This window comes from Microcaecilia unicolor, chromosome 2 (genome assembly GCF_901765095.1).
Source record: "Microcaecilia unicolor chromosome 2, aMicUni1.1, whole genome shotgun sequence".
Taxonomy (NCBI): Eukaryota; Metazoa; Chordata; class Amphibia; order Gymnophiona; family Siphonopidae; genus Microcaecilia; species Microcaecilia unicolor.
The window spans coordinates 347,349,390-347,371,369 of NC_044032.1; the positions used below are offsets into that span (position 1 = coordinate 347,349,390).

Sequence of the window (21,980 nt, forward strand, 5' to 3'; positions counted from 1 at the left end):
ACCGCATTTTGCTTACCTGGGGGAATCGGCAGTTTACATGCGCTGACGATTACCACCAGGTTAACGTGTGAGACCTTACCGCTAAGTCAATGGGTGGCAGTAAGATCTTAGGCCGAAAATGGATGTGTGGCAAAATGAAAGCCAGCATGCGTCCATTTCCGGTCACAAAAAAAAAGAAAAAAAGCAAGTTTTTCCAGGTGCGCTGAAAAATGGACCTGCATGCATCCAAAACACGTGTCTATACCACTGCAGGCCATTTTCGGCGCGCCTTAGTAAAAGGGCCCCTTAGTGACTTACCCAGGGTCAAACAGAGCTGCAGATGAAATTAAACCTGGTTCCTTAGAATCTCAACCCAGTGCTGACCATCAGGCAGCAACAGGAATCAAACCCAGTTCCTCAGGTCCACAACCTGCTACGTTAGGCCACTCCTCCATACTAGTCATCACACAGAAAAATGTTTTCAATTTAGCTCATCTTTCCCCTAAGGAAAGTCATCTTAGCATGTTTGTGCACATTTTTCTCAAGTATGGATTCTTTTATGCTTTCTTAGATCAGATTTACTGTAGAAATATTTATCTCATTCAGAACATTTAAATGTTTTTTTCCAGTGTGGATTCTTTCATGAATTCCGAGATTATGTTTTCGATTGAAGCTTTTACCACATTCAGAACATTCATATGGTTTTTCTCCAGTGTGGATTCTTTTATGAATTTCAAGATTATGTCTTCGATTGAAGCTTTTACCACATTCAGAACATTCGTATGGTTTTTCTCCAGTGTGGATTCTTTCATGAATTCTGAGGTGACATTTTTGAGTGAAGCTTTTACCACATTCAGAACATTTATACAGATTTTCTCCAGTGTGGATTCTTTCATGAATTCTGAGGTAACCTTTTTGAGTGAAGCTTTTACCACATCCAGAACATTTATATGGTTTTTCTCCAGTGTGGATTCTTTCATGAATTCTGAGGTGACATTTTTGAGTGAAGCTTTTACCACATTCAGAACATTTATACAGATTTTCTCCAGTATGGATTCTTAAATGACTTCTGAGGTTACGTTTTTGATTAAAGCTTTTACCACATGCAGAACATTTATACAGATTTCCTCCAGTGTGGATTCTTTCATGAATTCTGAGATTATGTTTTCGATTGAATCTTTTACTACATTCAGAACATTCATATGGTTTTTCTCCAGTGTGGATTCTTTCATGAATTCTGAGGTGACATTTTTGAGTAAAGCTTTTACTACATTCAGAACATTTATACAGATTTTCTCCAGTGTGGATTCTTAAATGACTTCTGAGGTTACGTTTTTGATTAAAGCTTTTACCACATTCAGAACATTTATACAGATTTCCTCCAGTGTGGATTCTTTCATGAATTCTGAGATTATGTTTTCGATTGAATCTTTTACTACATTCAGAACATTCATATGGTTTTTCTCCGGTGTGGATTCTTTCATGAATTCTGAGGTGACATTTTTGAGTGAAGCTTTTATCACATACTAAACATTGAAATACCTTTGTTCCCTTGAGGTGCATTTGATGCACTTGTTTCTTGCTAATGCTGATTAATTTATGTCTTCCCAGATCATGTACCTGACTGAACTTTTTATCATGTACTGAATCTTTTGATGATTCTCTTTCTTTGTGAATTTTTTGATGAATTGTAAGCTGTGATTTATATGTAAACAATTTGTCACACTCCGTACACTGGAACGGCTTGTCTCGTCTTTGAAATTTATTTTGTCCTATCAGGTTTGACCTCCCAACGAACATTTCATCACATGTAGAGCTCTGACAAAGTCTCTCTCTGCTGATTCTCTGATTTTGTCTGAGATTTGGGCAGTTGGTGGAATTTCTCTCTTTTTTAGTATATACATTCGATTTCTCTCTTTTTAGGGTATTTTCTTTCAAGCTAAGCGGTCTCATGCAACTGATACCTCTCACACTATCAGCTGAAGGATCTGGGCTTTCTCTGTAGGGGTCTTTGTGTTTCCATTCCTCCCTCTGCTGCCCATCGCACACGCTCATTCTCTTATTGCCAAATCCATCATCTGTGGATAAAAATAAAAGTATGTACATAAATTAAACCTCTATTGAGTAAGACATGTATACACAAATATCCCCACAGGAATCTTGAAAGACATTTGTTTGTAGATAAATGTAATTGAGCAATAGCACATGAAAAGACATAAAGAGACCATCCTCTGCTTCTGAACATCTCATCCTCCTCTTCAGTCTCTCAGTGATTCTCTTCACTCTGATTACATCCACTAACAAAAAAATCTACATGAAAAATTTGAAATACCTCACATCACAAAGTAGGGCTTTATTATAAAGGAATTGTTGGCTCACCACTCTTGGTATCTGTATCCTCCTCTCCTCTCTCCAGCTGGTCACAGACAGGAGCCTCTTCCATTTTCAGGATCTCTATTGTGGGCTCAGCAGTGTAACTTTGGCTTCCTGTGGGAAAGGAAAAGGGAATGGGACTTGATATACAGACTTTCTGTGGGAGCTGCAGTGGGAATCGAGCCCAGTTCCCCAGGATCAAAGTCTGCTCCACTAACCACTAGGCTACTCCTCCACTCAAATTGAAAAGAATTTTGAAAATGAACCCATGTCCTATAATTTTAAGTTAATAGTTTAAAAGAACTTGATATTCCACTTTTGAAAATTGTTTTTAAATGACATGTAATCTATAAAGAGGATGAAAAGATCACCATTTAAAAAATTAGTTAACAACCCATTCTGCAAGGCCAAACATTCCACACACATCAAACCTAAGAACAAGAACAGATTAACCCTTATCCTATCACAGTTCTTATGCAAATACTTTATGAAAAAAATAGGTCTTAAATCTCCCCTTAAATTGTGTGAAGGATTGAGTAATGAAAACTGCTACAGAATATGCCCTTTGCTATAGAATCCCATCTCTCTTCACCCTGGTGCTCTTAATGTGGGTCTTCCTCTCTCCCTTCTCCAAATCTTCCTGACTCCCAACATGGATACTAGTGGTCACCCTCTCTTTCCTCCTCCTACTGCTTTTTTTCTGGGCCTTACTCCCCTCCCCCTTCTACCATCCTGCCTCCATACATTCCGCTAATGCCATGTTGAGTCATTCTGCCTCACCCCCACCTTCTACTGTTAACAGTGTGGTCCTTCCTTCTAGAGTCACCAATTTGGCCATCTTTCCTCATTCTTCCTGTTGATCCCAGTGGAGTCTGTCTTTCCTCCAGTCTCTTACAGGAAGACTATCCTGCCTGCCTCTTTCATACTGGCAGCACTGTGCAGCTCACAGAGAACAAAACCCACAAGCTGTTGGGTAGATGGAAAGAAGATTTAGCATCATGGAGCAGCCCTGAGAGAGGCCAGAAATAGAGAGATACAAGGAGTGCAAAAACTGATAAAAGATGAGAGACAAGAGATGTTGAAAGAAAATGTAGGGAAGGACCAGACAGATATGGGAAAATGGTAAGAGAGAGTAAGGAGTGGAGGAGTGGCCTAGTGGTTAGGGTGGTGGACTTTGGTCCTGGGGAACTGAGGACCTGAGTTCGATTCCCACCCAGGCAGCTCCTTGTGACTCTGGGCAAGTCACTTAACCCTCCATTGCCCCATGTAAGCCGCATTGAGCCTGCCATGAGTGGGAAAGCGTGGGGTACAAATGTAACAAAAAAAAAAAAAAAAAGAGAAAGAACGAAAGGCAGATCATGATGCCGAACGGGCCACACCTGATAATCCATATGATAAAGTGAGATCAGCAGAAAAAAAAGAAAACAGAACAAAACACATTATCCACACAACAAAGGTTAGAAGCAGGAACCATGATTAAAACACCTCATTCTCACTGTGCTGATCCAAAGGAACTGTCTTTCTTGTAGAACCCATTTGGATCAGTTCATTTCTAGCTTTAATTCAAGCTACATCACCTGTTTGATGCAATTCCTCACATGTACCTGTGGTGATCAAATTTTCTCGTTCCTCAGATCCCTGAGGCTCAGGACCAAATCCCTCTTGCCCAAATCGGATTAAAATGTCAGGCTTGACATTGTGGGTGCCTGTTATAGGAAAAAGACAATAAAATATGTTTTAAAAAAAGTTACCACAGGGTCTACAACTTCTTAGAATTATGCTGTTTTCATAGGCAATTCCACTGGTACAGAACCAAAAAAAGAGGGGTACTGTTGTACTGATAATCATCAGAAATACATTCTAACAATATCCTGATCATTTTAATATTGAGATGGGCAATCCCTTTCAAGAGCTACAAACTGCTCTGTTGTGGATACTGCTACTCCATAAACATAATGGAAATCCCTGCTATCAGGAGGGTTTTTTTTTGTTATTTTTTTGATACAGACTGTTCTGCACCTAGTTATTATAGATCAGAAATCAATCTGCTAAATCATTTTGATTCTAAGAGAAAAATGGGAGAGATCTTCATCCTGTTAGGGTTCTTCAGCTAAAAGAAGTGATAGGTGAGAGGAGACTGCTTGCAGAAGTAGCTTAATGGTTAGTGCAGCGGACTTTGATTCTGGGGAACTGGGTTAAATTCCCACTGCAGCTCCTTGTGACTCTGGGCAAGTCACTTAACCCTCCATTGCCCCAGGTACAAAAACGTAGATTGTGAGCCCTCTAGGGACAGAGAAAGTACCTGCATATAATGTGTACAGCAAGGACTATGTCTAGTAGCGATATAGAAATGATCAATAGTAATAGTAGATATGAGTGGAGTGGAAAAGGTAAACATGAATTGCTTGTTTACACTTTCGAAATTGAAGTTCCCATGTAAATGTTTGATAACTTGGCAAGGGAAGCAGAATGCCTTTTTTGACCTATCATATTTGGAGAGATATCTTCAAGAGAAATTGTTCCAAGTATTTAAAACTGAGAAGGACTGGTATTCCATGAAGTATAAGCCATAAGATTGCAAGAACTTGGGTTGTCTTTCTTTTGATTCCTGTAATCCTCCTCCTAATGTGAGCTGTGTCACCTATTTTCTTTTCTATTCTTTTTCTTTGGTACTATATGTGGAAGGGCTGACACATTCCACCACAAGGGTTTAACAGCGTGAGATATGGGCCTGGGTCTCCTTCTCTACAGTGCACTGCATTGACCACCAGCCTACTCCAGGGCCCTGCTTGCTGCTCTAATAGGACTGGCTAAAACATCTGAAGCTGTCATAGAGGCTGGTAGGTACTGTTGCTTTCACATCTTTGGGGGGTGAGAGGGGAGGTCATGCCTTAATCTTTCCAGTGGTCATATCATTTTGGGCACCTTTTTGACTTAGGCATGATTGAAACAGGTCTCGACCATAACGTTTAACTTTTAGCCCTGGATGTTTTTGCTTTGTTCCATTATGGCACAAGAACATCCAAGTTCTGGGAATGCCAAAATCTTGCCCCCAACATGCTGCCCCCTTGTGATTTTCACGCACTGCAGAGAAAAATGTCTCAAATGTGGTAAAAGCCATCAGCATAGCAGTTGTTTTAAAAAGGTTTGGGGCGACTTCCGGTTGGGCTATGGAGGAGTGAGGAAGTGGGGTCTCGCTGCTCCGAGGTACCTAAATAACCAGCAGTTGGTAACGGCATTTATTTCACCCAAAAAGAAGTACCAAACATCCCAGAAAGGCACCGGGCATCGGAAAGAAGGTGGAGAGAGCTGAGCCGGAGTGAATGGCTGCCAAATCGGCGAAGAAAGAGAGCCGGGAGAAAAGCCGGATAACGAAGCCAAAGATGGTGGACAAAAGTTCACCACCTTCCCCGACGCCAAGTTCACAATGGGCAGCGGAGATCATTACGGATGTGAGAGCGGCAGTAGAGCAGATGATGGACTCCAAGATCCAGAAGATTTTAGACAAACTAGATGGAATGGAGGAGCATTATGTGGCAATGGCAACAGACATGCAGGCGATGCAGGACCGAGTGGGACAAGTGGAGGAGGAGCTGCACCAATTTACAGCAGAACAGCCAAAGCTTTCTAAGCAATTATTGGAATTGGAAGAAAAAATAAAGGATTTAGAAAATCGATCACATAGAAATAATCTACGTTTGGTGGGTCTCCCGGAGACTTTGCTGGAAAAAGATCTGCGGAAATTCCTGGAAGCTTGGCTCCCTGAGGCAGCGGCAATCCCGAAAATAGCGGGAGATTTCTGGGTGGAACGGGCGCGCAGATTGGGACAGCGAGTAACAGAAAGGAGACCGACCAAGAGTAACTATTTTTAGAGTATTAAATTATACTCACAAAATGCGAATCTTGCAGGCTCTGCGCAGAGGTAAGCAATAACAGTATCAGAATAAAAGAATCCTGTGCTTTCAGAATTACTCCGTGAAGGTGGCAGCAGCCCAAAGGGCCTTTGTACCGGTATGTTCCAGAGTGTTCAAGATGAAGTGTCGCTTCAGCTTGCTATACCCTGCGCGTTTGCGAGTGCTGGACAATGGACAGGTGTTGTACTTTGATCAAGTAGAGGAGGCAAGACTTTTTGCGGACAAGATGGCGGCTACCAGTTCATCGCCCGCATGAGGCCTGGAGAAGCGGGCAGTTTAGAGTGGAGACCAATAGTTTTTCCAGAGGAGCTGATGGAGCTGTGAATGGCAGTGGAGGAATGATTGTAAGCCAGATGGGATGATCACTAATGAACTGTTTAGTTTGGAAGTACACTGAGAGCCGTTTAGGGGCAGATTATGCCTTAACTTATTTGTCTTCATATGCGGGAAGCAACGGGAAAGATATCCAGTGAGCGGAGTAACGGGGATGGAGTGGAAGACTATTCGAGTGACTCTTCAACACAAGATTAAAAGTTTGAGAAGCAACAGACAACTATCAGAAGACAAAAAGGCTGAAATTAAAGACCAATATATGAAAGTTTCTTTTTTTTCTCTCTCTCTTTCTCTTTTTCTTCTCTCAAAATATATCCATATGCAGTAGTGTGTGAAGTGGGGTAATGAGAATGAGTAAATGTGATTGGAAGTGTTTTATTGTGTACTAAGGCCATTTAAGGGGTCAGAAAAGGGGTGTGAGGACTCCTAAGTGGAGGGGGGTCTGAGGGAAAGAATGATATCATAGGGAGAGGATACCTTGAGCCCAGGAGCGGAATGGTTTCGGGTGACCAGAAAGGGTACTTGGGGGTGGGGAGGGGGGGAAGTTGGGGGGAGGGAGGGGAGAGTGGAGGGCAATAGGAATTGGTAGCCGAATAAGGATTAAAACAAACTTCGAGGTGGGGGGTGGGGGCTGGGCCGCCTTTCCATCAAGATGGTAACGTTTCGGTCTTCGGTCCAAGGAGTATGTAGGGGGGTAGGCTAATATGTCGGGATTAGTAGTAACTACATGGAATGTAGGTGGTGTCCACTCACCAATTAAGCGACACAAAATACTGAAGACGTTGAAAGATAGGGGGATCTCTGTTGCCTTTCTGCAGAAAACCCACCTGCCGGCAGAAGAACATACAAAATTTAAAAGGTGGTGGGTGGGTGATTATCTGGAGGCACCAGCGGTGGGAAGGAGAGGAGGTGTGGTGATCTTATTTAAGAAGGGGATGCGTTTAGAAGTTAAGAAGGTGGTGGTAGATCCGGAAGGAAGATTTGTGTTGGCTTCAGTGATGTTAGAGCGCCAGTCGTTTTTGTTGTGTAATATTTATGCCCCCAATGTATTCGATCATGGATTTTATGAGATGGTGATCCGTAAGTTTCTAGACTTTGGGGAGATTCCGATAATTCTGGGAGGGGATTTAAATGATGTGGCAGACCCTAGATTAGATTGATCCAAACCAACGGATAGAAAATTAGGACAGTAAGAGGGGTAAGTCTGCTGAGTACTGCTTTGGGCATAATAGATGTTTGGAGAACGCTTAATCCTCTGGAGAAAGATTTTATGCTTATGTCCAGGGCACACTCCACAATGTCTAGATTAGATTATCTGTTGATTTCTAGAGAACTTTTAACTCAAGTGGGATCTGTTAAGATTGGACCGATTATGATCTCAGATCATGCATGGGTGGAGATGGGTATGAGGGAGGAAGAGTTAAGAACACGGAGGAGTGCATGGAGGTTTCCATCGCACCTTTACAGAGATAGCCAGCTTCTACCATTTTTGATCTGTAAATGGCAGCACTATAAGGAGGCTAATGAACAACATAGAGCTGATCCTTTTCTGTTTTGGGAGACTGCTAAAGCGGTTCTCAGAGGGGAGATCATTTCTTATGTCAGCTTTAAAAGGAAGGTGAGAGGTAGGGAGATCCTTCGTTTGGAAAGGAGGGTGACATATCTTAGACAGCAATATAGGAAAGATCACTCACTGCGGGTCAGAACACAACTACTGGAAGCACAACAAGCCTTGAATGAGTTGGTGCATGCAGGGGCTCAGAAATCGTGGGCATATTTTAAATTTCAGCTTTACAGATTTGCAAACAAGGGAAGCCACTTTATGGCTAGACTAGTGAGAGGGGGACTGGGTAGGCAAAAAATCTCAACGCTGGTGGATTCCAGTGGGGTTAGAAAGAATGAGGATAGAGCAATTAACAAAGTACTCTACGAGTTTTTTTGCTAAACTGTATGAATCTCAGACCCCTCCACTGATGGATAGTGAGACTTATCTGACTAGTCTGGAGTTGCCAAAAATCACAACAACAGAATTGGCAAAATTGAATGCGCCAATAGAAGCCGAAGAGGTAGAATGGGTAATCAGACAAAGTGCCCTAGGTAAATCTCCAGGCCCAGATGGACTCCGTAATGAGTTTTTTAAAATGTTGCAGGCGGAGGTTAGTCTGGTTCTGGCTGATGTCTTTTAATAGTTTTGTCCAACAGGAGAAACTCCATGAGCATTTAAATGCAGCTCAAATAATAGTTTTACTAAAGCCACGGAAATCAGCTGATTGTCCTGAATCATATCGGACAATTTTGCTGCTTAACACAGAGGTAAAGTTATTGGCCAAAATACTGGCTAATAGGCTGGCGAGAATTCTTCCAACATTGTTGTTTGAACCTCAAGTGGGGTTCACCAGAGGATGGGTAATAGCCAAAAACATGAGAAGAATCTTGGCGGCGTTAGAGACCATTTGCATGGAAGGAGAACAGGCTTTGTTAATAAGCTTCGACGCAGAAAAAGCATTTGATAGGGTGGACTGAAGGTTTATGTTTGGGGTCTTGAAGGCATACGGCATAGAAAGCTGGTTCTTTCAGGCGGTGAGAACGCTATATGCAGATCCAAAGGCGCAGGTCTAAGATAATGATTTTGCCTCTGATTGGTTCACGATTAGAAGAGGGACGTAGCAGGGTTGTCCATTGTCTCCGCTACGTTTTGTGATGACATTGGATCTTTTGTTGCGGGAGATACAGCATAACCATGACATTAAAAGGGGTGAAAATAAGGGACTTTACATTTAAATCGCTGTTTTCGCAGACGACTTACTATTCCTCATCACAGAGCCTCGGCAATCCTTACCATATCTTATGGCAAGCTTGGTGGAATATGTAGAATTTTCTGGCTTTAGCTTGAACTTCTTGAAGTCGGAAGCGCTGGCAAGTTCAGATCAGCTATAACTGTCTTGGGGGGAAAGGTTCCCTTTAAGATGGGCTGAGGAGTTGTTTAGATATTTGGGAATCTGGTTAACTATTGATACAAAGCGGTTATATGAGCTCAACATTTCCAGACTACTCAAAGAGCAGTTGACACTTTGGTCGTCATTGCCTCTAACCCTTTTAGGCCGCTTGCATCTCTACAGAATGATGATCTTGCCCAAATGGTTGTATGTGCTACAGACACTACCTATATGGTTGCTTAGAAAGGATTTGATCTTGCCCAAATGGTTGTATGTGCTACAGACACTACCTATATGGTTGCTTAGAAAGGATTTGATAGTGCTTCAGAGGATGGTGGCAAAATTTTGTTTGGGGGGGGGGGGAGTTGAAAACCAAAGCTGCGGTGGCCTTATTTGATAGGGGTGCAGAAGGGGGGAGGACTGGGACTTCCAGATCGGAGATACAACCAAGCATGCCTACTCCGTCATCTGAGAGACTGGCTGTTGGGCTCGAACACATACAGGGATACGGGATTGGAACGAGCCTTCTTTCACCCATGGCAGATGGCTGCGCTAATTCATGTTTCCAGGGAAGAATTACCTGAACGACTACAAGGAAGCTTACTGCTTCACCCCCTTTGGTGTTTATGGAGAGTGGTGCTCCCACTATGGGGGCAAAATCACCTCAGTAGTGTGTGGCTTCCTTTACAAGGGAATATATCATTTAGGTCATGGGATGAAAATGGGGTTTTTCGTGTTCTGGTTGCAAAGGGAGTAACCCAACTAGAAAGTCTAATAAATGAGGAAGGGTCTTTAATGTCTTATGATTTCACAAGGCAATGTGGACAAGGCCCTTCCTCTTGGTTGGCTTATAGACAACTGTTGCATTATGTCAGGTCTCTACCGGAGAGAACCTCACTTCCATGGTTTGGTAGACAACTGAGGGAACTATTGGAAGGAGACGCAACGGGGCAAATTTCGGTATCCTGGTTTCATGGTGCCTTCAAGAGACTGGCCCAAGATAGGGATTTGACGAAGGTTGCGGAAAATTGGAGTGCAAAATTAGGCAGGTGCATATCAGCAAAGTTGCTATTAGCGGCTCTTTGAAGCGGTCCACAATTGGTCCACAGTGCAGAACTACAGGAATGCAATTTTTGGACAGTACATAGAGCATACTTCTCCCAGAGACAAGCCTTTCATGCTGGGGCAACAGAGTCACAAAGCTGTAGGAAATGTGGAAGGGTAGAGGCTACGTTCTATCATGGTATATGGAACTGTAGGTTGATCATCTCGTTCTGGAGGTTGGTTGCTCGATATTTAGGAGGGGTGCTAGGGGAAAGGATTATATTAACTTTTGAGAGAGCCATACTCAGTACACTGGGCCAGTGGCCTATTGGATCAAAGGGTGAAAAACGTTTTTTGGGTAAGGCCTGCATATTGGGTAGAAAATGTATCTTACTTTATTGGGCTCAGGATCACCTGCCTTCCTTTTGGCATTGGAGGAATAAACTTCATGAGCTGATGACTTGGGAGTCTAGAGGAGCAGGTGGGTCTCCGGGGAGGCAGCGGAGGTTCTTAGCAGTATGGAGGGCATATTTAAACAAAACCTCGCCTTGGGCACGTAGCCAAATATTGAATTGGCTTCCATGGGGTAGATAGCCATCAAAATGGTTCCAGAGAGCAGTGCTCTGGGGAAGGGGGGAGGTAAAGGAAATATTAATTTGGGGGTAAGGTAATTAGGACTAGGACTGGGACTGGGGGGGAGGGGTATAATGGTTGGGGTATAATTGTCTTTTGAGTTAAGTCCCAGCACAGGGGACAGTTGTTTCATGGGGAGTTGGGGTAAGTAGGTAAGGGGACGGTTTGGATGCTCCAAAGTTTGTTAATATTAGGAGCTTGCTGAAAAAAGTGAAGGAAACTGCTGGGATAGATGGTGCAGTAAAGGTGTTTATGAGTGAAGATTGGTTGTTAGAATCTTTCAAAGTATTATCTGGTGAACAAAATACTAACCAATCTGGTTGACTCACCGTAAAAGACTATGTTAAAAAGGTGCGAATGGAAGCTTTAATGGAATAAAATGTGTAGGAGGAATAAAGTGCACCATATAGGCAATAGGTAATTAACGTATTGTTATACAGTACTTGTTTCACGGTCTCAATGCTTAGTAGAGGGAGGGAATGGAATTATAAAAACCACTTACTGGAAACAGGTTATAGTTTAATTGGATTGTTAAAGATAATGGCCATTAAAGCGCTTTGCGGAAAAAAAAATAAACCGCAAAAAGACAAAAGAGTGACACCCGTTAGTACTGTAAGTTCTGCGATCGGACTGTCCTGGGTGGTGGAGGTGGCTGCCATGACCCATGGAAACCATTCTGGATAAGCATAAGCCCAATAGACTCAAAACTGGAACAACTCCAGTGTAATATGGAGCGGCTTTGTAATGATTTGGCAAGTACCAGCAGCGCACTGGAGAGTTAGAAGACTGCGTGACAAAAGTGGAAGATGTGCAGTTCCGCATGCAGAAAGTGCTGGCTACCTATCAAGAAAAACTAGAGTATTAAGGACACAGATCCAGATGGAACAACCTCCACTTTGTGGGTCTGTCAGAGGCTTTGGAAGACCAAGAGCTGCATGCATTCCTTGAGACACGGCTGCCAAAACAGTTATCGCTTCCGGCTTCGGTGGGTCCACTGCAAGTGGAGCAGGCTCATTAAATCGGTCTCCAGCAGTTGGTGTCCTCCAGGCCACGTGTAGTTATCTGCCGCCTTCTCATTTTTTTTCACAAAACAGCTATCCTGCAGGCCCTGCATGGGGGGAAGGAACTTCTCCATCAGAATTGTAAAGTCCTGTGTTTCCAGGACTACTTGGCATCAGTGGCAGAATAGCAACGGGGTTTTTCAGCTGCCTGCTCTCAGCTGTTTGCCCACAAAATCCGGTTAGCACTTCTTTACCCTGCCAGACTGAGGATCACATATCAAGTGGAAACAAAGATGTACACATCGGTAGAGGAAGCTCAGAAATTTCTATGTCAACTGGATCCATTGGCTTTGCATGGGAAGAGCCCAGATCACCGACTTTCAGGAGAGCCTGCTTACTTGGATCTTCTGTTGGTGATGTTCCAATGCCAGGACTACTTTTAAGGTGGTCATTTAGAGCAACTAAGGTCCTTTTTGGGTTGCCGTGGAGTTTTTGGTGACAAGTCAGAGGAGAAGGGAAGATGGCGATCAAGTCAGATGAGAAGAGAAGATGGAGATCATTCTGTGCGGATGGCTGACTTTAAATACAGAACTCACGTTTATTTATTTTAAACGTTTTCCCTTTTTTTTTTGTATAGGTTTGTATGGCAATGAGGTGACTGCACTTGAGCGTTGTCTCCCATGTTGTCTCTGCTGAGGGAAATTGTATTGTATATTTGGACATTGACTGATTGTGAGTGTGGGATCACTTGGGGATGTTTGCAGTATGGAATTTATACCCTGTAATGGGGCTTCTTGAGTAGAAGTCTTTGTATGTCTGGGGGATTACTATATATCTGACTATGGGGGTTATGTGAGGGGGAGAGACTTGTTCTGTTTAGGAACCTTAACCTGGGGGAAGAGAGTAAGGAAGCTGGGTGGGGTTTTGGTAAGGGATTTGGGGTATGTTGTCACTGGGAGTTTTGGATACACCATTGGGGATTACTATCATGCTTTATTTATTTATTTATTTGGATTTTGCTCACACCTTTTTCAGTAGTAGCTCAAGGTGAGTTACATTCAGGTACACTGGATATTTTTCTGTCCCAGGAGGGCTCACAATCTAAAGTTTGTACCTGAGGCAATGGAGGGTTAAGTGACTTGCCCAAGATCACAAGGAGCAGCAGTGGGATTTGAACCGGCCACATCTAGATTTCAACACTGGTGCTCTAACCACTAGGCCACTTCTCCACTCCATGCTTTACTAATGGGCTGTATATGGTAGCACTATGTGATATTTTTTTGTTCTATGGGATTAAGAGAGAGAGGCTGGCACATTTATAATATAGTAAAAGTTGTCATTTGGAATGTGGCGGGGGGGGGGGGGGGTTATTCACTCCTTCATTAAGCGCTCTAAGGCTCTACAACAGCATTAGAGCTGATGTTGCCCTCCTTCAAGAAACACAGCTCTCTGATTTAGAACATACCAAATTGGTGAAATGGTGGGTGGGAGAGTGTGTGGTAACTCCAGCAGTGGGCAAGAAAGGCGGAGTGGCCATATTATTTAGAAAAGGTGCAGCCCTTAAGCAGGAGTTAATGTCGGTGCAGTATTGAACACGTTAATTCACGACCGCTCTGTCAAATCTCAAACATTTTATAGATACCAGTTGCTTAAACACAGCAACAAGAGCGGCAAGCTGTTGGGCTAAACTGATTGCCAGGAAGCAGGCTTCCAGGTCAATCGTTACTCTCAAGGACACCTCGGGGAAGTTAGTTCACACTGATAGGGCCATCTGTGATATTTTCAAAGCCTTTTATCAAACCTTATATACTCCACCTGAGTCTGATGGCTTAACAGATCACCTTTATTTGGAAGGTTTAGATCTTCCTCACCTTCCTCAATCGGACCGTGATCTCTTAAATGCACCAATTCATTTAGATGGTCCATAGTTTTACCTAAGCCAGATTGGCACCCTACTTCGCATGCGTTGTATAAACCGATCTCGCTTTTAAATCACAAGGTGAAACTTTTCACAAAGATAATCGATTGGGTCATGTGCTGCCTTCTCATATTCATGTCTCAGGTAGGTTTTGTGCAGGTTCTTTCTGTGGCTAAAAACCATAGGTACATACTGGCTTCCTTAGAGATTGTGACTACTCATAGGATGCCTTCCCTACTAGTCAGCTTCAATGCTGAGAAGGCCTTTGACCAGGTCCAGTGGGATTATTTTATTTGCCGCTTTGGGAGCCTATGGCTTAGCAGAATGGTTCGTGTCAGCGGTCAGGGCACTGCACTCTTTTCCTCGGGCATGTGTAATGGTAAATGGGAAAATCTCTAGTGATTTTTTGATTGGTCGTGGAACTTGGCAGGGTTGTCCACTGTCGCCTCTTCTCTTTAGATCCCCTTATTCGCAATATTCATTCTAATCCTGACATTCGGGGGGGGGGGGGGGGGAGTCACTATTGGCGAGGAAACCTTCAAAGAGGTGGCTTTCTCCGATGATATTCTACTGCTTCTAACGAAACCCCAGGGTACAGAGTTGCATGGGAACAGAAATCTTACCCATCCTCGCCCGTCCCTGCTGGAATCTTACCCATCCTCGCAAAATTTTAACCCATCCTAACCCGTCCCCATAAGAATTTAATGGTACATAAAAGAAAATTCCAGTCAGCTCCCTTAGTCTTTTTCTGGATTTGAGCCACAGCACTGTAGGCAAGGAAGGAATGGAAGATGAAACTTGGAACACTCTGGTGTGCACATGTAAGATTTGTCTCTGAGTCATTGGCACTGTGTGCTGAGAGGTCACCACATGCACGCGCCAGTAGGTCAAGTGACATCCGATGCTTATGCCTGTATCAGAGCTGAGGTCTGCACATCAGCACGGAAGCAAAGAGGATTAATTGTAACATAGTAAGTGACAGCAAATAAAGACCTGAACGGTCCATCCAGTCTGCCCAATAGTCACACTCATTATCAATTCATGATTAAATCAACGAGTGTGATATTATATACTTGATTATGGTCTTTCTTTCGTGTTTCTGGAACATAGACCATGGGAGTCTATTGAGCTCATTTTCGAAAGAGATCGCGGGCCATCTTCCAACACAAATCAGGAGATGGCCGGCGATCTCCTGATCCCAGCCAAATCGGTATAATCGAAAGTCGATTTTGGCCGGCGCCAACCGCTTTTCGTCGCGGAGCCAGCCAACCTTCAAGGGAGGGTACAGAAGGCGGGGTGGGGGTGGGGTGTGGTTACGAGATGGCTGGCTTCACCCCATAATGGAAAAAAGATGGCCGGCTCAGATGAGCATTTCGCCGGCTGCACTTGGTCCATTTATTTTTAGGACCAAGTCTCAAAAAAGTGCCCCAACTGACCAGATGACCACCGGAGAGAAATGGGGGATCACCTCCCCTTACTCCCCCAGTGGTCACCAACCTCCTCCAACCCAAAAAAAATTAAAAAATTTTTTTTTTGCCAGCCTGTATGCCAGCCTGAAATGTCATACCCAGCTGCCTGACAGCAGTATGCAGGTCCCTGGAGCAGTATTTAGTGGTTGCAGTGCACTTCAGGCAGGTGGACCCAGGTCCATCTCCCCCCACTCCCCACCTGTTCAACTTATGGTGGTTAATGTTGAGCCCTCCAAAAAACCCCAAAACCCACTGTACCCACATGTAGGTGCCCCATTCACCCCTTAGGGCTATGGTAATGGTGTAGAGTTGTGGGGAGTGGGTTTTGGGGGGGCTCAGCACACAAGGTAAGGGAGCTATATACCTGGGAGCTTTTTTTTTTTTTTTTTTTTTAATTTTTAGAAGTGCCCCCTAGGGTGCCCGGTTGGTGACCTGGCATGTGAGGGAGGCCAGTGCACTACAAATGCTGGCTCCTCCCATGACCAAATGCCTTGCATTTCACCGGGTTTGAGATGGCCGGGCCCGGTTTCCATTATGGCTGAAAAACGAAGCCGGCCATCTCTAAACCCGGCCATCTCAACATTTAGCCGGCCCCAACCTTATTTCGAAAATATGGTTGGCTCCGCCCCTTTGTGGGGCCGGCCCCGAAGATGGCCGGCCATCTATTTGGCCGGCGCCGTTCGATTATGCCCCTCTATCTGGCCCTATCCCTATGTTCCAACTGCTGGAGTTGTCGTTGAAGCCCACTCCAGTCTATTCGTCTTCTCATTTGTGGGACACAGACCGTAAAAATCTGTCCAGCACTGTCCTTATGTTCCAGCCACTGAAGTTGCTGTATAAGCCCTTTCCGGCCCATCGGGGATAAGCAGTGCCGTAGCGAGGGCTAATGACACCCGGGGCGGGTCGCCGCTGCGCACCCCCCCCAGGTGCAGCACGGCGCGATCCCCCCTCTGCGGCGCACCCCCCCCCTGACTGCATTCTTACCTGCGGGAGGGCCGATCCGCCCCAAGTGCACGTCACTCGGAGCTGCGTCGGCCCCGCTGGTTCCCTGCTCTCTCTGCCCCGGAACAGGAAGTAACCTGTTCCGGGGCAGAGAGAGCAGGGAACCGGCGGGGCCGGCACCCCCCGGGCGCGTGCACCCGGGGCGGACCGCCCCTCCCGCCTTCCTACGCCACTGGGGATAAGACCTTTTACAGATATGTAAGTGACAAGAGGACGTGCCATAATAGCATTGTGAGGCTCAAAGCTGAGGGAGAGAAATATGTGGAAGATGATAAGGATAAAGCTGAACTGCTTAACGATTATTTTAGTTCTGTGTACATGAATGAAATACCGGAGGTAGGGCTGCAGAAAACAAAGGCTAAAGAGGATGGATGTATGGCAGACCAAGACCCATTTATGGAGGATTGTGTACGTGAGGAGCTTGCCAAACTAAAAGTAGACAACACGATGAGGCCTGATGGGATACACCCAAGGGTGCTTAAGGAACTCGGAGAAGTTCTGTCTGCTCCGCTGACGGACCTCTTCAATGCTTTCTTAGAAACTGGAGTGGTCCCGGTGGACTGGAGAAGAGTGAATGTGGTTCCTTTGCACAAGAGTGGAAGTAAGCAGGATGTTGGGAATTACAGACCTGCCAGTCTGACCTCGGTGGTGAGTAAGCTAATGGAGACGCTTCTAAAGAGGAGGATTGTGAGATTTCTTGAACTACAAGGAATGCAGGACCCGAGGCAGCATGGCTTCACTAGTGGCAGGTCGTGTCAGATGAATCTGACTGTCTTCTTCGACTGGGTGACCAAACAGTTGGATGTGGGAGGGGCGCATGATGTGGTATACTTGGATTTCAGCAAAGCTGTTGACAGGCGACTGATAAATAGTGCCCTCGGTATGGGACCTAGAGTAACTGATTGGGTTAAAAATTGGTTGAATGGTAGGAGACAGAGGGTAGTGTTAAATGGAGCTTGCTCTGAAGAAAAGGATGTCGTCAGTGGAGTACCGCAGGGATCGGTCCTAGGGCCGGCTCTTTTTAACGTCTTTATGAGAGATATTGCGGAAGGGCTGTCTGGTAAGGTTTGTCTCTTTGCAGATGATACTAAACTCTGCAACAGGGTGGTCACCCTGGAGGGTGTGAATGACATGAGGAAGGACCTAGCGAAGCTGGAGGAATGGACCGATATTTGGCAACTAAGTTTTAATCCCAAAAAATGCAGGGTCATGCACTTGGGTCGCAAAAATCCGAGGGAACGGTACAGTATAGGGGGTGAAGTGCTTCAGTGTACGAAGGAAGAGCGGGACTTGCGGGTGATTGTGTTTGATGAACTTAAAGCTTCCAAACAGGTAGAAATAGCGACGGTCATAGCCAGAAGGATGCTTGGGTGCACAAAGAGAGGCATGACCAGCAGGAAAAAGGAGGTGATAGTGCCGTTGTATAAGTCTCTAGTGAGGCCCCATTTGGAGAACTGCGTGTAGTTCTGGAGACCGCACCTACGGAAAGATATAAACAGGATGGAGTCGGTCCAGAGAGTGGCTACGAAATTATTAAGCGGTCTTGAATGCAAAAATTATAGGGACAGGCTTATGAACCTCAACATGTATACGCTGGAAGAGAGGAGGGAGAGAGGAGACATGATAGAAACATTTAAATATCTCAAGGGCATTTATGTAAAGGAAGAGAGCCTTTTTCAAATGAAGGAGAGCTCTGGAATGAGGGGGCATATGACAAAGTTAAGTGGGAATAGGCTTAGGAGTAACCTAAGGAAGTATTATTTCACAGAAAGAGTGGTGGAGGCGTGGAATGGCCTGCTGGTGGAGGTGGTGGAGTCAAGGACTGTTCCAGAATTTTAAAAGGCATGGGATAAGCATGTGGGATCGCTTAGGAACAGAAAGAATTAGGGGTTACAGAGGATGGGCAGACTGGATGGGTCATATGACCTTTATCTGCCGTCATGTTTCTATCCTAAACCAGACTGCCATATATTAGACACAGACCATACAAGTCTGCCCGGTATCGGCTCTAGTTAATCACAGCTAGAGTCGCGATCTAAGCGTCACTTGACACATCCACACACATGCAGCCATTCCATTTTCTAATTAGAAATCCTCTGTGTTCATCCCACACCTTTTTGAATTCCATCATCATTTGTGTCTCTCTACCACCTCCTTAATGGAAGACTTTCCACATTTGTTGTGTTAAAGTAAGGAGGAGGAAGAGGAGGAGACGGCACTTAAAGAACTTGGAACTCGGTAGATGAGAGGCTGGTGCAGATGCAGCTTACACTTCCACGGGAACCCTGCAGAACTGCTTCCATCTCCGCGGGAACCCCGCAGGAATACCGCAGAACTGCTTCCATCCCTCGCTTATATGTGGTAAATTTAAGGCGTCAGATAATACTTTTCATAACGCTTTTTGGGGCTGCGTGGCGGTAAAGTGTTTTTGGTCCCAGGTCATGGGTTATCTGGCCTCACTTTTTCACTGTCAAGTTGAGGACACCCTGGTCCAACTGGTATTGGATTGTCCCGGGTCCTTCAGAGGTTCCACGGTGAAGGGTACTTAGTTGTATCGGACGTTGTGCCTATTGGCACAAAAGTGCATCTTGCAGTCCTGGACTTCAGATATCTCGCCTGCATTTTGGCACTGGCGTAAGCTGGTACACATGCTGCTATCCTGGGAAGCACGAGAGGCAAAGGGATCTTATAAATGTAAAGCCTGATTTTTGAAGCTCTAGAACCCATATTTGGGTAGCAGTCTTATTTTAAATGTATTATGATAGGTTCATTTCCCGTAGACATGTCTCCTTCATATCCCCTGGCCTAACTTAAGTAGCAGTCAAGAAAGAGGAGGATGGGAGGAGGGTGGGTAGGGAATTTTCCTCTGTCATTTCCCCTCTGGTGGCTCTAGAGGGTCATAAGAGCCCAGGCCCTCTGAGGTGGCAGAAGGGGGGAGATGTCTCTCTCTGGAATTGGGAGAGGGGTGTGGGTTTGGGACCAGGGTGGGACTGAGCTACAATTGGAATTGTATGTGAAATTGTGATTGGGGGCAAAGGGATACAGTAGGGAGGGGAAGAAAATAGGAACTGGAACTGTTCAACAGTTATAAATCTTGACATTGTATTATGTTTGGCCAAATCCTTGTAAGAAAAAGTCTATAAACCGTTATTAGATGGATGTCGGAAAATCCTGTGCTTATTCCTCGAATAAGCAGCACGCAATTTATTATTCTTTTAGGATCCTGCCAGGTACTTTGTTGGATACTGGACTTCATGGACCTTCAGACTGTACTACAATGCATTTATGTACTGTCACCAGTAGAGGTCACCCTAGCACCTGTATCCTGGTCTTGACATTTGGGGGCCTTTTTACAAAGCAACGGTACACATACTGCATGCTTCCCGTGTTAATCCACCCAGTGTGCGCCATTTCTGGTACAATCATAGATTGTCTGATTTTTACCACTGGGTTAGCAAGGGAGCCCTTACCGCCTCCAAAATAGAAGGCGGTAAAGGCTCCCCCAGGAAATGGCCACATGGCAAGTTTGTACTCTGTGGCATCAAAGGGAAATTTTCCTTGCAATCTTTGCAATTCTTTTCAAGATATTTTTGATGCTAAATGGTTGTAAGATTGCTTAAAAGATTTCACCACATATCAGACAACTCAGATGAATTATGCAGTCTGGTGTCCGTGTAAATTGGTGTATATTGGAAAATCTATAAGACCTTTGAAAACTCCAATAATTGAACACCATAGTTGTCTACAACATTGGGATTTGAATGCTCTAATGGTTTCACACTGTTTGTCAGTAAATCATTTTTCAATGATTTATGATTTACAGCAGTGGAAGTGGTTTGTACTTCCCCAAGGGGTGGGAATCCAGATTTTGTTTATATGCAGAAAAAGAGGCTGGATTTTTTTTAACCTTTTTTGCGTTGTTCCAAATGGGTTAAAGAGTTTGATGTTCAAGCCTCCCAAGATCTGTCACTGTAAGATCTTAGTATCTTGATGTATAACCTCAGCACATCAATACACCCAGAAGTCTCTTTATATTTCTGAAATATCCTTTAATGAATAACAAGCAGTTTACTCACAAATCAGAAGAGGTGCTACTTAGCACAGAGCCTTCGTGTTCTGAAAGCTGCCTCAGATGGAATCAGAGACCTGAGGAAGAGGGCAGTTCTACTGTTTAGGTAGAAAACAGTTACAAGAGCAGCTCACAGATGGGAGATTGAAGATGCAATATCTCATTGGCCAGATATGTATGAGATATATATGAGAATATTTATGAGGTAAAAACCGAGTTCTCTCCAGTGAGTCTATGAGGACAAGTGCTGACAGAAAATAAGATGGAGACAGCCATCAAGTCAGTCAGAGAGAGTAACTGGACAGGAGGGGGGGGGGGGGGGGGGGCTCCCAGAGCCTAAAGAACAAGAGGCCATGAAGACCAATGAGAACAGAGCCAAGTTAGGCTGAGCAAAAAAGCTTAGGCAACAGCATACTAATAATAACAGTTTTCTAAACAAGTGTGTCTGCACTACCTGTGAACTTCATTTCACATAATGCCTTGCTTATTTAACATTACAGTGACTACATTAAACATTAAACACATTACAGGAATCTATCCCAACCAGGCAAGGCTGTCAAAGGACAGAACAATTGATAGGTGACTTAATTCATTTTTCTAGCATGATCTGATTGAATGTATTAATTTTGGTTGGGGAACACAGACTAGTTTGTCATCAGTTTAATGTTATGTGTTATCATTTTGACATATATTTTTTTCTGAGATGTAATGGTGCAGAGTCAGAGGACATTAACATGTTTTTGATGTTCCTTTTTAAAATGGTGCCTTTTTGGCGTGGCTTCATATTGAGCCATCCACAATAGATACGTTACATTTACACCCAGAAGGTTTCATTGATTAATACTAAGTGCATGAACCTGCTTCAGTGGTTCATCACTTTGCTTTCTTTGACGGACAGGACAGATATCACTTGTTTCTGCTGTAAGGTGCTTTTCTGCCATTACATACTCATTCTATAGAATAAGCTTATGTTATGAAGGTCAGATTCCTAATGCAGGCACTAAAGCCAAAACATGGTCTGTGTCAAGTCCAGTGAATTATTTTTTAAATAAAGAATTCATGGGGGGGAAACCAAGATGGCTGCCGCACCGGTTAGTTGCTGAGACGCTCTGTGAGAATTTGATCTGAACTTTTTTCCTGTTTTTTGAAATGCCTCATTCTAAGCGCAAAGGAGTGTTGAGATCAGCGCCTGCACCTACCTCAACCTCCTCACCGGCCCAAACATCTCTGGAACGTTTCTTCCCCGGGGCTTCCAGGCTTTTACGGGGAGCAGATCCCATTGCGGGTTTGTCTGGAGAAGCGGACTCCC

The 21,980-nt window shown here is 44.3% G+C and overlaps 1 pseudogene; it reads right to left on the bottom strand.

Annotated features, from left to right (window-relative positions):
• Positions 1 to 262: 262 nt before the first annotated feature.
• The window catches only part of LOC115463715, a 180,716-nt pseudogene continuing 158,998 nt past the window's right edge, over positions 263 to 21,980 (bottom strand).